Source organism: Neofelis nebulosa, chromosome 6 (assembly GCF_028018385.1).
Source record: "Neofelis nebulosa isolate mNeoNeb1 chromosome 6, mNeoNeb1.pri, whole genome shotgun sequence".
Classification (NCBI taxonomy): Eukaryota; Metazoa; Chordata; class Mammalia; order Carnivora; family Felidae; genus Neofelis; species Neofelis nebulosa.
The window spans coordinates 137281108-137296771 of NC_080787.1; positions in this window are offsets into that span (position 1 = coordinate 137281108).

Below are 15664 nucleotides of genomic sequence, written 5' to 3' on the forward strand. Positions count from 1 at the left end.
AAAGCTGGGTCCTATTCTTGATTCTACTATCTCATAGTCATTCCACAAGTCATTTAACCCTCTAAGACTCCGTTTCATTACCTGGAAAACAGGGAAAATAATATAGCCCTCAGAGAACCGACCTGAGGGTCAAAGGAGATAATATCGGTAGCCTGATCAGCAAAATGCCTGCCATGTGCTTGACAGTGATGTTTAATAAGTTGTAACTGCAAATTTTGCATTCTTGTTATGACCGCATACAACCATTCTGCAGTCAGGCGCAAACCATTGTGGCAATTCCAGACCAGGAGGTCCATTTATCGGAGTCTAACTGGTAAGGACCCCCGTGAAGCGTAGCGGGATCATTGAAGTTCATCTTTCCCTTTTTCTTTTCCTCCTCCTTTTCTTAACCACAGAGTATACCCAGATCGTGAGCTAGAGCCCAAGAGTATACTGGCAAAGCATATACTTGGCTTTGAATAAGGCCTGATTAAAGCTCATACACGTGAAACTCTGTCAGAAAAAACCTTCCAGGGCGCCTGGGTGGCTGAGTCGGTTAAGCATCTGACTTCAGCTCAGGTCAGGATCTCACAGCCTGTGAGTTCAAGCCCCGCGTTGGGTTCCGGGCTCTGTGCTGACAGCTCAGAGGCTGGAACTTGCTTTGAATTCTGTGTCTCCCACTCTCTCTGCCCCTCCCCACTTCATGCTCTCTCTCTCCCTCTCTCTCAAAAATAAATAAAAACATTTAAAATAATTTAAAAAAACCCTTCCCATTATAAAGGACAGATTAAAAATAAACCAGTCTCTGTGATCAGGGAAAGATGATTAAGAGATCGAGTCTGAGAAATTGACGTTTTTAATTTATTTTTGGGACAGAAAGAGACAGAGCAAGAACGGGGAAGGGACAGAGAGAGAGGGAGACACACAGAATTGGAAACAGGCTCCAGGCTCCGAGCCATCAGCCCAGAGCCTGACGCGGGGCTCGAACTCACAGACCGCGAGATCGTGACCTGGCTGAAGTCGGACGCTTAACCGACTGCGCCACCCAGGCGTCCCTCGAGTCTGAGAAATTGAAACAGTACAGTAGGCTCTCCTTAACTTCAAGGCAGCCTGTCTTTAACTCGCCGACATAGGGGCCATGCTTTTAATCTTGATTGCAGTCCGTGTAGCCTTTGTGGGTAGCGTCTGAAGGAGGTGGGCCATGAGACCTGGAAATACAAAACAGGGAAAAGGCCGCGAGGAGCAAAGTAGGTTTCCTGACCATCTTCAATGCATCCCTGGGCAGACTTTTTCTGCAAGGAAAATAATTGTGCTCCATTTTGATTCCCAGCTAGCAAGGTGGATATTATACCCGGTAGTCTGGGGGTTAAAATAATGACTTTGTTGAGAACGAACTGTCCAACCAGCTCATTGGATGTCAAGGCACCTGCCTTCAGCATCCGGAAGTCCCATTCTTCCGGCCCCTTGGGACTTGAACTCCATGAGTTCAGCACTGCCATGTGTTTTCCTGGAAAGAGGTTAAGATTTTCTGATTTGAATTTAGTGAATTACTCCAGGTAACATTCGTCCATCCCCTCCTGCCAACCCTCTCTACCTCCATGTTGCCTGTTGTAATTACTTATTAATCAGCTGTGAGTTTGCCAATAGGAAAATTCATCCACAGGGCTATGAACTTTATGGGATTAGGACAAATTAGGCCGGTGACGTGCAGTGACAGGCTCAGGTTGTGTGACATGCCCGGAATGCACAGTTTGGTGGGCGGCAGGACATCCTCTAGCAGAAGGGCTCCAGCAAAGCTGTTGATGGAAAAATGTCCATTTGTCTTGTACAGAGAGAAGGTGACCTCTTAGAAGCTTAACTCGTAGGTAAAACACAATTTGGATAGCTTTTACATTTAGGCCTCCACAACCAAAGAAATAGACACAATTTAAGAGGTAGATGAGACCTTATAATCTAAGTCCCTAGTTTTGTGGATGAATAAACTGAAATCCACACTGGGAAAGACGCTATATATAAAGTCACAGAGGACTCAAACCCAAGCCTCCCCCTTCCTAACTTAGGAAATCGATCCAGGTATAGGAAATACATCGTTTGAAATACAGTGTGTCTAGATTCCAGTGTTGCCTTGCAGATAAGTTATTTATCCACTCACCCAGTGAGAAAGGCCATCCTTGCCACAGGAGGAACAGACTTAATGGGCTCCGCCTTAGCCTCTCCCTTCCCTCTTCTGGAACAGGGCACTTGCTCAGTGCCCAAGAGCTTTAAAGTTCTCTGTTCCCCTAAACAAGGACTTCAGACTCTATTTTCACACGCTGGGATCTGAGCTGTCAATCATCCCCAGCAGCGAGCACACCCTGAGGGGGACACTATAGACTCCTAGAAAACCTGCCGGGTGTTGTTTCTCTCTTTTAACAGCAAGCGGTAATTTGATTGAAATGGACAGAGAGAAAGGAAATTCAAATGGCACAGTCGGGTGACACAAAGAAAGGGCTCCACTGATAAGCCACTTAGTTTGGGCTGCTAGAACAGAGTACCATAGACTGGCTGGCTTAAATTTCCTTTTTAAGACATTTGTTTCTCTCAGTTCTGGAGCCTGGAAATCTGAGAGCAGGGTGCCAGCAAGGTCGGGCTCCTTAGTTGAGGGCCCCCTTCCTGATTTACAGATGACCGGCTTCTCGTTGTATCCTCATGTGGTAGAGAGCAAAGTCATCCCCAAGTCACCACCTCTAAACACCATCACCTGGGTGGCTAGAATATCAACATATGAATTTGAGGGGGATACAAACATGCAGTCTGTGACAGCAACTTACAGGCAACACTGTGTAACCTTCCTTGGAGACCTTCAAAAATTGGGGCGCCTGAGGGGCACCTGGGTGGCTCAGTCGGTTGAGCGTCCGACTTCGGCTCAGGTCATGATCTCACGGTTCGTGAGTTCGAGCTCCGCGTCGGGCTCTGTGCTGACAGCTTGGGGCTCAGAACCTGCCTCAGATTCTGTGTCTCCCTCTCTCTCTGCCCCTCCCCTACTCATGCTCCATCCCTATCTCTCTCTCTCTCTCAAAAACAATAAACATTAAAAAAAAATTGTTTTAAAAAAAACTAGGAAAAAAATTGGGGCGCCTGGGTGGCTCAGTCGGCTGAGCGTCTGACATCAGCTCGGGTCATGATTTCACAGCTTGTGGGTTCAAGCCCCACGTGGGGCTCTGTGCTGACAGCTTGAAGCCTGGAGCCTGCTTCGGATTCTGTGTCTTCCTTGCTCTCTGCCCCTCCCCTGCTCGCTCGCTCTCTCTCAAAAAGTGAATAAACTTTGAAACAAAATAGTTTCTCGCTGGTACTTCTTTGTCTTGGTTATGAAAGTGAAGTCCTACCTGGAGTCACAGGATGGAACCGATGAATCCTTTAAGTTCCCGCCAAACTTGAGATTGACCCTCTTTCATGTTAAAGAGTAAGGTTGTTAGGGGGACCACTGGTTTCTCAAGGCCATCAGTAGCTGTGGAGGCAGGCATGGGACCAAGGCACTGTGGCTGGAGAGCAACATGGCCACCCCGGCACCCTCCCTGTCATTCCTCTTTATCTGGAATGTCCCCCTGCCAGTTTCAGACTTCTCAGAGGTAGGAGCAGTAATTCCTTTAAAAAAATTTTTTTTATGTTTCTTTCTGAGACGGAGAGAGACAGAGCATGACTGGGGGAGGGGCAGGGGGAGAGGGAGACACAGAATCCGAAGCAGGCTCCGGGCTCCGAGCGGTCAGCCCAGAGCCCGACGCGGGGCTCGAACTCACCAGCCGTGAGATCGTGACCCGGGCCGAAGTCGGTCGATCAACCGACTGAGCCACTCAGGCGCCCCTGTAGGAGCAATAATTCCTAAATAAATTTATTTGAAGCACATAAGCATATTTGAAGCACAAAATCAACAATGTACGTGTGTATGCTTAGGCCCCCCCTGTCCTCTGTACGAGCACAGCAGTCCATCAGCAGCCCTGTCACTGGATGTCTGCTCATTACGTTCTGTGACATAGAATCACTTATCTACATGCCTGTCTCCTAGGAGACAGGATAGCCTTTGAGGCTAGAAATGATATGAAAATAGTTCACGGATCTCAACCTGCCGTCCTTGGTGTGAATTCACTTCATCTGGAAAAGAAATTCAGTTTTAATATTTGGGGGATACGAGTGAAATTTTAAAATCTCCTCTTGTACATTTTGATTTTAATTATTTATTAGAATGCCACCGCGCTGGACCGTTGCCCAAGATGTCACCGAATTGTTTTGGCGGGGGGAGGGGGGGCGGTTGTGACATTTACAAGTGGCAGAGGCAGTCACCAGGATGGTGAAGGACCTAGGAACCCTCTTGTTTGTTCATGTTAGGTCTGCATCCTGGAGTGGCAACGTTCCACCCGCTGTGGGGGCCACACGGCAGCATGAAAACTGTCCCAGCCGGCAGCTCACATGGCCCAGGCTGGCTGGCAACTGGCTCTTCCTGTGCACGGCCTTGAACTTATGGGGGCCCTGAGCGTGAGCACCTTTCTCACGTTTTGCGCCAGGCGGGCGTTTCACTAGGCGTGTCACCCCAGTCTCAGCCCTGACCCGTGCGACTTCCAGTTAACGTTGAGTCTTCTGTCCCTCCCTGGTACTGCATCTCGGCTCCGACTTGTCGTCTCCAGCCGTGGTCCTCCCAGTGTGGCCCTGCACTAGCAACCAGCACCACCGGGGAACCTGTTAAGCGTGCGGGTTCTCAGGGTTCAGTTCAGACCCACTGAACCGGAAACTCTGGGGAGACCAGACCTATCCGTGTTGCCCTTCAGTTGACTCTGATGTAAGCTTAGGTTTGGAAACCACGAGTCTGGAGATGGGGGAGGCGGGTACCGATTCTTTGAACAGTTTGTCCAGTTTTCTGGAAACGAATCTCCTGGAGTTGCTGCCGCACGCACACCCTCAAATATTCCACAAACAGTAGCCTGGGGGGCACCTGGCGGGGCTCAGTCGATTAAGCTTTGGCTTATGACTTTGGCTCGGGTCATAATCTCATGGTTGGTGAGTTCAAGCCCCGTATCAGGTGAGCTGGAGCCCTGCTTCAGGCTCCACAATGACAGTGCAGAGTCTCTCTCTGTCTGTCTCTCTCTCTCTCTCTCTCTCTCTGTCTCTCTGTCTCTCTCTCTCTCTCTCTCCCCCTCCCTCACACACACACACACACACACACACACACACACACAAAACCAGCCTGCAAATAGCTGGTAACAATGCCCCCTCCCCAGGCCTAGTCCACGTTTCTGGAATATTACAACCCATCAACAGCATCCTATATGCGGGAGGGAGGTCCAAATATATAGAGAATGATGAGAAAAACCAAGGGAGTTTAGACTAAAAAAGGAGAAGATTAAGGATGGACATGACTCAGATATTTTAAGGACCATGATGTGGAGGACTTATAATTATTCTTTATTTATAGGTTAGAAGAAGCAGGGCCAATAAATAAGAGTTATAGGGACCCAGATTTGTACCAGATGATAAGAAAGAACATTGTGATATTCACATGGTTTACATACAGGATGGGAGGCTTGCAGGGGTAAGGGGTTCTTCATCACTGCGCATGTCCAGGCAAAGGCCATAGGGATCTTATGAAGAATATGCTAGAACAGCTTTCTGATAAGGCAAGGATTGGTTGCCCTTGATTACCTTAAGGTTTCATCTGATGTTCTGCAATCTTAGCACCTTATAGATCATAGACATATAGGAAGGAAGGAAAGGAGGGAGGGCAGAAAGGATAGTGAGACACTCCCCAAATTATTTCTATCACGATTATCATATTTGGTTTTCACTTGTATTGACTATGTAACATCAAGTTTACCTTCCTACAATGTGTTGTGTTGCTATAAGTTTCCTTCTTAGAGTTAATGTGTGTCTATGAGCACATGCAAACTCAGATGGGGAGAAAGGGGGCACCTGGGTGGTTTAGTCATTTGGGCGTCCAACTTTGGCTCAGGTCATGATCTCATGGTTCATGAGTTCGAGCTCCACATCAAGCTATCAATGCAGAACCTGCTTTGGATCCTCTGTCCCCCTCTCTCCCTCTCTCTACCCCTTCCCCGCTTGCACTCTCTCGAAAATAAAAAAATAAAACATTAAAAAAAAAAAGCTAGGGGGGCGCCTGGATGGCGCAGTTGGTTAAGCGTCCGACTTCAGCCAGGTCACGATCTCGCAGTCTGTGAGTTCGAGCCCCGCGTCAGGCTCTGGGCTGATGGCTCGGAGCCTGGAGCCTGTTTCCGATGCTGTGTCTCCCTCTCTCTATGCCCCTCCCCCGTTCATGCTCTGTCTCTCTCTGTCCCCAAAATAAATAAAAAACGTTGAAAAAAAATAAAAAAAAAAATTAAAAAAATAAAAAAAAAAAGCTAGGGAGAAACAAAGCAGTGAGTCATTGATTTTTACAATATGTGCCAATGTGTCCCGTCACCAGGTGCTGGCAGAGTAGGTGTTGGGGGTACAGGGAAGAATTAAGTCGTGGTTTCTGCACCGAGCTGCTCAAGCTGGTTTGGGACCGACCAGATAGATAGATCCCTACAAAGGCCCCGAATGGATGAGACCTAAGGTGTGATGGTTAATATCAAGGCAGAAAATCAAATTTCACTAACCAGAGGCTCATTTTCTTCTTCTCACTTTTCAAAAATTACTTTAGCCCTTGCTTCCTTTCTTTATGGATTTCTTTCTTTTCCTTACCTCCCTGGCCTCCGGTAATCTTATGGCCCTGTGTTTTGCTAACCCCCTTCACACTGTAGAAAACATTGTTTTTAACTGCTAAATTAAGATTTTTAAAATAAGGAAAGGTAGGTTTCAAAAAAAGAAATAGAAAATTGGATAGAGCCTTTTTAGTGTTGGTTTCAAGGAACAGTTCATATTTTTATCACCAGCGAGCTGAGAAAGATAACGGGTGGTCTCCAAAAGCTGTCATCTGTCTTCAGATTATCTCCCCGGTCCCTGAAACATGAGCGAATCCAGACTCTCAGGAAAAGTGTTGTATAGATTTTTAGGAAGTTTGGAAATCACATTCAGATTCACATGCATCGAACAGACTGTAAATTCTGCTGATCTGGAGGCACATCCCTGTCCCTCCCACCCTCCGGCCCACCCTTCTGGGTGTCAGCTGGCACCTTTTGGTGTTGTTGTCCCTGAGATTAGGCTGGGTGTCTGATCCCACCCTGTGACAGGGCCAGAAATTACAGTTTGAATCACTCCCTGATAACCATTGTTGACTTCACTCACCTTTGTCCTTTTTGCCCCATGGTCGGGTCAGAAACGGGTGGGGAGAAAACCTGGCTCTGGGTTGCTTCCGCTCTTGAGATAACATTGGACTAAGGGCACGGTCTTCACAAGGACTCAGCCTGTGCTTCCTCCAGGCTTTCCTTCCCATGTGTGTCACTCCGTGAGGGCTCGGGAGTGGCCTAAGCCTCCTGTGGCACCACAGCAGGAAGCATGGGGCCCAGCTCCCAGGACGCAGCTCCCTGGTGCCATCTTTGTATAGAAAGAACCGCCTGATGGAAACCAATTTGACAGTAAATTTCATATGTTAAAAAATAAAATAAATAAATAAATAAATAAATAAATAAATAAATAAATAAATAAAAAATAAATAAATAAATAAAAAAGAAAGAACCGCCTATTTTGCACCTGTTCCAACGTCACGTTCAAAAGTCCTTCTGCCTCCTTGGGGCGCCCGGGTGGCTCTGTCGGTGAAGCGTCCGACCTCGGCTCAGGTCATGATCTCGCGGTTCGTGAGTTCGAGCCCCGCGTCGGGCTCTGTGCTGACGGCTCGGAGCCCGGAGCCTGCTTCGGATTCTGTGTCTCCCTCTCTCTCTGCCCCTCCCCCACTCATGCTCTGTCTCTCTGTCTCAAAAATAAATAAACGTTAAAAAAAAGAAAAATTTAAAAAAAAAAAAGTCCTGCCTCCTCTAACGACGTTACACGTGCCGAACTCTGTGCTGATTAAGAAGGGAAATATCCATGGCAGTCATCATGCCATTATCTGTGCAGATCATGTATCCAAATATTCAGATTAATTTAAGCAATCCTGGTGTCCGTGATTTAAATGCTACAGACTCTGCCAGGGTACCAATATGCTCAGAACTGAAACTGTATTCTTCCCAAAGCTGGTGTTGCCATTCTCTCCTTCCTCCCCATTGTCTTTCCGGCCTCACAAACTGTTATCCTTTTCTCTTCCCTCTGCTTTCTGCCAACACCCCGTCCCCGCGTCCCTCCGTTCACTTTTCACTCAGGGGCCAGGTGCTGCTCTGCCTGCCTTGCGAATCTCTCTTGCATCCATTCCCCTGTCTCTATTATCCTAGCCAGGCCTGTGGGTTTTGGAGCTGAAAAGCGCCACCTGGTCCAACCTTTTGCTTTTCATACGAGGAAAATGACCTAAAGAAATGAAGTTAATGGTCCTGGCTTTAGGATGATAGCTTGGATATGACCCGATTGCTGCCTCTCTCCAGAACTATCCACCGCTGCACAGTTTCTCTTCAGTTCCATTTCCATCCATCCTGCACCCACCTTCCAGGCTATTCTTTCTAAAGCTCTGCCGGGAGGCTACTCCTCAGCTCAGAAACCTGCTGGGGTCGTCCACTGCCTCCCGAAGAAAATCCAAACCGCAGCATCACCCCCAATCTCTTGCACATGGCATTCAGTCACCTAGGATTCAGAAATAAGCCAATTTGTTCATACACAGTTAGCCCTTGAACAGCATGGATTTGAAAGCTTCCAGGTCTCCTTACTGCAGATTTTTTTCAATAGATCCAGTAGAAAATTATCTGGAGATGTGCAGCAATCTGAAAAAACTCCCAGATGAAGCACTAATAGCCTAAAATATTGGGGGAAAAGATTCAACAAAGGTAGGTATTATTGTCGTAAACGTGCAAAATATGTGTTAATTGCCTGTGTATGTTTTCGGTAAGGCTTCCCGCCGACGGCAGGCTGTTAGAACTTAAGTTTCAGGGGAGTCAAAAGTTATGTATGGATTTTTGACTGCACAGGGGTCAGCACCCCCAACACCCCACATCGTTCAAGGGTAAACTGTATTTTCAAGTTATTAGCCAGTATACTGAGAACGCTATAATTGCCCCAAGCCAGACGTTAATTTTTTCGTCTTCTTTTGTCATATACAAGTGTATTATCTTTGTTAGGAGACACAGCTTAACTGTTATGATAAGCCATGTAACTGTCGCCCACTTGAAAGCATTTTGAATTAATTACATGTTACTTTTCATTTGACACAAAAATATAAGACAATATAAAAATCAAATAAACAAAATTTTCTTCCAGAGCAAGTCTGAATCCCCTTTCTCCCCCCGAACCCCATTCACACACAAAAGATTCAAATGATCATAGACTCATCAAACATTTACTGCCATCTTGTGGACAGGGACACATTATCCAAACACCTAAATGGAGTGGAGTGGCCCTTTGGTTTCTTAGCTAAACATAAGCAGCCTGTGTGTGAATGTTGCATGATCGAACCAAAGGAAGCACGCTCTTCATTCATTAAACCATTTGCCCAGAAAGTGCTTAGTCAAAGCCCAGAGAAACCTTTGTTAATTGTTCTCTATCATTACAGAACCCTAAAATGGTTGTCAGAAATGTGCATACAAATTATCTTCATTTTCTCATTCCTAATATCCGGGAAGAGGGTGAGGGTGATGTCAGAAAAAGGCAACGGGGTGATTTTTATAGGCTTTGCTTCTTGAAGCAAAAAAGCCCGCATTGTTTTAATTAATGCATTAGCAATTAGACGTTTGCACCCCAAAGAACACAATTTACTGTTGATGATTCGATCGTCTCCTCGCTAAGTTGCTCCCAGACAAGTTAGTGTCAAAGCTGAAGAAATGTGCGTTTCTCTACATGGATTATAAAATCGGTATTTCACAGAAGGGACAACCAGAAGCCCATATGTATGGCCACTCACATATTAGAATTCAAATTAATTCATAAGCAATGGGCATGAAATAGGAAGAATGAAATGAAACATTAAATAAGAGTCATTTTGGGGCGCCTGGGTGGCGCAGTCGGTTAAGCGCCCGACTTCAGCCAGGTCACGATCTCGCGGCCTGTGAGTTCGAGCCCCACGTCAGGCTCTGTGCTGACAGCTCAGAGCCTGGAGCCTGTTTCCGATTCCGTGTCTCCCTCTCTCTCTGCCCCTCCCCCGTTCATGCTCTGTCTCTCTCTGTCCCAAAAATAAATAAAAAACGTTGGAAAAAAAAAAAAATTTAAAAAAAAAAAAATAAATAAGAGTCATTTTGGGGCACCCGGGTGGCTCAGTCAGTTGGGCGTCTGACTTAGCTCAAGTCATGGTCTCACAGTTCGTGGGTTCAAGCCCCGCATCGGGCTCTGTGCCGACTGCTCAGAGCCTGGAGCCTGCTTCGGATTCTGGGTCTCCCTCTCTCTTTGTCCCTCTCCCACTCATGCTATATGCCCCTCTCTCTCTCTTTCTAAAAAAATGAATAAATATTAATAAAAATTAAAAAAACAAGAGTCATTTCACTTTCTGTGGGAGGAGGGGCCCCACCCCTACAAATCTTTCAATTCTTCGATCTGTGTGGCCAATCAATCAGTGATCTCCTATTTCAAATGGCAGAGGTGCCCGGAATATTGTCCTTCATTATTAAATATCATACTTATTCAAAACCTGAGCCAGACCATATCTACCATAGGTTCATGCCATTATTATGTCTCCAGGGTGCTTTATTGTCTCCTATTTGGCCTGTAATGAAACTCATATGTGGCACTGAACTTGTCTTAAAGGAATGGTTTTGTATATGCATAAAATTAGACCTGAAAGAGGGGCGCCTGGGTGGCGCAGTCGGTTAAGCGTCCGACTTCAGCCAGGTCACGATCTCGCGGTCCGTGAGTTTGAGCCCCGCGTCAGGCTCTGGGCTGATGGCTCGGAGCCTGGAGCCTGTTTCCGATTCTGTGTCTCCCTCTCTCTGCACCTCCCCTGTTCATGCTCTGTCTCTCTCTGTCCCAAAAATAAATAAAAAACGTTGAAAAAAAAAATTTAAAAAAAAAAAAGACCTGAAAGAGAAGCAGGGCACTTCCGGCAGGGCTGATTCAGTGGGTGACATGTTCCTAGGTGTGCTGCCTCTCTCTTGTCCCTTCCCTGCTCAGAGCAGGCTCCTCAGGGGTCAGAATCGCTTGGGTTCTGCATTGCTCTCCTTCAGCCTTGCCTGCCTGTGTTAGTCACCCTAAGCAAGGTGCTTGGATATTAGCTGTTAGATAAGGCCATGCCCCATAAGAGAATTGCATATTAATGTATTTATTTACCGAACCAAAATGCATTCACCACTTACTATATACCGGTTTTAATGGTAGGCATTGTCATATAAAGATGCAAAATCACTCTCCTCCATCAGCCTGGTGTGAGCGGAGTAAGAGAGTAAATTGTTACAGAACCACTTGATAAGCACGATGCAGAGGTATGTATGTATGTGGGGTTAGTAGGAGCTGGTAGTTGTTAGATATAAGGTGCACAAGGAGGTAAGGAAGGAGTGATTATCATGGGACACAGAGGGTAGCCCTGTGGTAGAGGAACTTTGTTCCATAGTAGGGAGCAATACAGAAGATAAGTGTGAGGGGGTCAAGACTAGAAACAGACTAATTATGAAAGCTTCCATTAATCTCAGCTATGGTAATCCAGCCCTAAGCCAAGCAGTAGAAATGGACAAGAGGAGATACTCAGCTCTTAAAGAGGTAGAAATAGCAAGACTTGGTGACAGATACATGGAATATGGAATCCGAAGGGACACTGTTGACAATGTTGCCCTGGTTTCCAGCTTGGGTGACTACGTGAAGTGTGGTGCCATTTTAATGAGGGAGGAAAAAGAACTTCTAAGAAGGGTTGTGGAAGTCAGGGCACTGAGAATCACCTGCCCAGAGACCAGTGGTAGGAAAGTTTCAGGAAGGAAATAGAGAAGATCTGAAAAAGACTCATGGAACCTCGTCATTGGACCATGGATTAGCTTAGCAAGCCAAATCTGAGGGAAGTGAAGTGATCATAAACCAGAAGAGAAAGGGTTGGAGGAATTAATAGAAGCAAGGATAACCCAGCACATCTTTACTTTGGTTGCATATTAGAATCACATGGGGAGTTTTAAGAGTTATCAGTGGCCAGTCTACATCCCAGACCAATGAAAACCCCTGCGATTCCATGGTGGAGCTAAGACGAAACCACTGGTACAGACTCCTCCTTCTAGAAGCTGGAATGGGAAAGAAATGAGAAAGGTTAAGGAGCACCGCCAAGGAAGGTCATTTTTAAGATGAGAGTTACCTGAAAGTAAACTAAGGAGGCAAAAACTAGTTGAGAGGGAGAGAACAAAACAGGAAAGGGAATAATTGATGGTGAAAGACTAAAGGGAATGAGAAGAATGGGAGAGTATTTAGAATTTGCTCTGTATGGAAGGAAAGATTTCTGGAAGCGAGGTTGATGAGAGAAGAAGGGTGTACGTACAATTAAATTTGTGGGTGAGAGAGGGAGAAGGCTCTTCATTATCGACATGACAGTAATTAAATGCATCTTCAAACAAATCTGTTTGAAATGTGCCCTGCTGTGAACAAACAAACTTGTTAAAACAAAACAAAACAAAAACAACATTGCCGGGGACTCGTTGCGGGAAGGCTGGGTCGATACAGATTCCTTCCGGTTTTTGCTTTGTCTTCAGTTCCCAGTTCCTCACCTCACCCCCACTCTGCTCTCAACTCAGAGAGGATCTCGCAGAGATGGGTCTTGTTCCCTTTCTACACCCATTATCATCCTGCCTCCTTCACCACCTTCACCAGTACAAATTTTCACGAGCAATGCTGTCCTATTAGGTTTCAGGAGAAATCACTTAGGCCATATCCTGGGCTCAGTCCATTCGTGATCTGACAGAGGACAGCGAGCCAATGGTGAAGGGAAACATCAGACACGTGACCATGCTTTCAGATGACAGGCTCAGTCCATTTACTCTCCTTCTGTATTCTGTGGTGTGTGCGTGTGTGTGCCTACCCACACGATACGTTTGTAGAGCTGTATCTGTCTCTACCTTTTGTCCCATACCAGTTTTGCCCAGACAGACCAACGGTAGCTCCTTTTAAGGCATTAAATTTGGGTAGGCTGGCCACTGCTGAGAAACCAGTGGTTGTGTGGCCTGTCTTCACACTGCCTTCACGCTGTTCCTGTAGTATCTTCCGCTGCGAAAACCTTTCTGGCTGACTCTGCCATGAGGGACGCGGGCTGGACGGGAAGCTGTCCTCAGTCACCTCCGCGTCTCTGACCAGTCCAGCTAGGCCACACAGCTCACGGGATGTCAGTTCAATAGGATGACTGGTCCAGGACCTTCGGATGAATGGCCAGCCTGTACCTCATAAACTGACTGCCACCCCCAGAACCATTTCCGGACTATTTCTGTTCTGCTCAAGCTGAGCATGAGACGTTCAAGGAAGAGCAAAGTGGAGCATTTTGAATGTGACGTATTGAAATTTAGACTCTTAACAAGGTCTATTGTAGGGTTCCATCTCGTGAAATAAACATGACACGCACTAAACTTTTATGATACCGCACGTGATCCGTTAACAAGATTATCTTCTCGTTTTCCTGATAGAATCGTCAGGAAGAGTCTGAGCCTTGGAGGAAATGCTTGAGGGAAATAAAACCCAACAGAAGCTACCTACAGATGTTTTCTTAGCTATCTTGCAGACCCTTCTTTATATTTTTTAAATAGGGCTCACTGTTTTTTAAGCTTATTTATTTTGAGAGAGAAAGAGTGGGAGAGAGGCAGAGAGAGAGAGAGAGAGAAAGAGAGAGAAACTCTCAAGCAGGCTCCACACTGTCAGAGCGGCGCCCGATGTGAGGCTCCAGCCCACAAACCGTGTGATCATAATCTGAGCCGAAATCAAAAGTCAGATGCTTAACCCCGAGCCACCCAGGCGCCCCTGCAGACTGTCCTCTAAAAGTTGTATACTGCAGCAGATAAGGATAGAAACTGTGGAGTCAGATAGATCCACTAACCACTAAGTATGTCACTCCTGGTCCAAGCCTGTCTTTCACCTATGAATGGACAGTAGAATCTGCTATCACGTCATGAGTTTGTGGTCCTGTATACCGAAATATTCCAAGCAGGGCACTTAACAAGGCGCCTGCCTCACAGTAAGGGCTTGGTAAACATGAACTATGATTTTTTTTTATTACTATGAGAAAAATACTTTTATTGAGGGAAGACAGCAGGGAGGACACATGAGCCAGTGACCCTGCAAAGTGGAGAGTAGAGTCTTGCGTTCTCTTATATTCCTGAAATGCTGCTACATGGAAGGAACATTCCTCCCGAGTCCGCATCAGGCAACATTCTTCTTTACCTGAACGAAAGGGGTCTGGTTTCTTTCTCTGCCTATTTGCGTTTGCTCTTTAAAGAATGATTCTTGGGACGCCTGGGTGGCTTAGTCGGTGAAGCGTCCAACTTCAGCTCAGGTCGTGATTTCATGGTTGGTGGGTTCAAGCCCCGCATCAGGCTCTGTGCTGATGGCTCGGAGCCTGGAGCCCACTTTGGATTCTGTGTCTCCCTCTCTCTCTGCCCCTCACCTGCTCACGCTCTGTCTCTCTCTGTCTCTCAAAAATGAATGGACGTGAAAACAAATAATAATAAATAAAAAAGTAAAGACTGACTCTTGTAACTGATTAAGTTTTCCTCGTATTTTATGCTCAAAAGCCAACCACAAACACGTACCTAGGACTGTAGGGCATGCTTTTTTCATACTAGTCTCACTCCTTGACACCATCTGATTCTCGTGTACTTTATTTTCTCTTTGCCTTGTTTTTTTTGTTTTTATTTTAAATCTACATTAGGTAGCTGTATTATTAGCGGTATTAGGCAAGCTGCTCTAAATCATTTTTTGGATAAAGGATATCCTTGATCAAAAATAAATAACGGATAACCTTATATGTTTTTTTTTCTTGAGATTCTAGTTTTGAATGATCCGTTATTTATCCCACAATTCAGCAAGTCGGAATTGTGTTCCCAGCCAGCCAAATCATCCAGGAGGGTACTCCAGAATTACTGCAGAGGTCACCTTTAGGCGTGAATGGGCCATGCATTTAAAATGGCCCATTCATTCTGCCCTGGGCACAGATGCTATGGTGGTTGGTTAATTATTTTGATGCTAATATGTGTGCATATCTTTTTTAATGTGGATGCCAGACCGAAAATTTGGAGTGAAACCAATAATCAACAGATGGCAATCACTCAGGGTCATGGCTGTCCTGGGCCAGGTTTCACCACTGATTCTTAATAGAAGTCCCAATCTGGCCTAGCAGCAATTCTCCTGGTGTCTTTGTGCCCACTCAGAACCATCCCACTGAGAAAGTCTGTGACTGCTTTTCTTCAGGAAGAAAAGTTTATTGTGGGGCGCCTGGGAAGTTCAGTTGGTTAAGCATCCGACCCTTGGTTTTGACTCAGGTCATGATCTCACAGTCTATGAGTTCGAGCACCACTTTCAGACCCTACACTGACAGCACGGAGCCTGCTTGGGATTCTCTCTCTCTCTCTCTCTCTCTCTCTCTGCCCCTCCCACTCTCTCTCTCTCTCTCAAACTAAATCAATAAACCTAAAAAAATAAAGTTTCTTGTATGCGCCTGTGCAGGGATCCCAACGTGGAGATTATAGAAATATTTTCACCATCG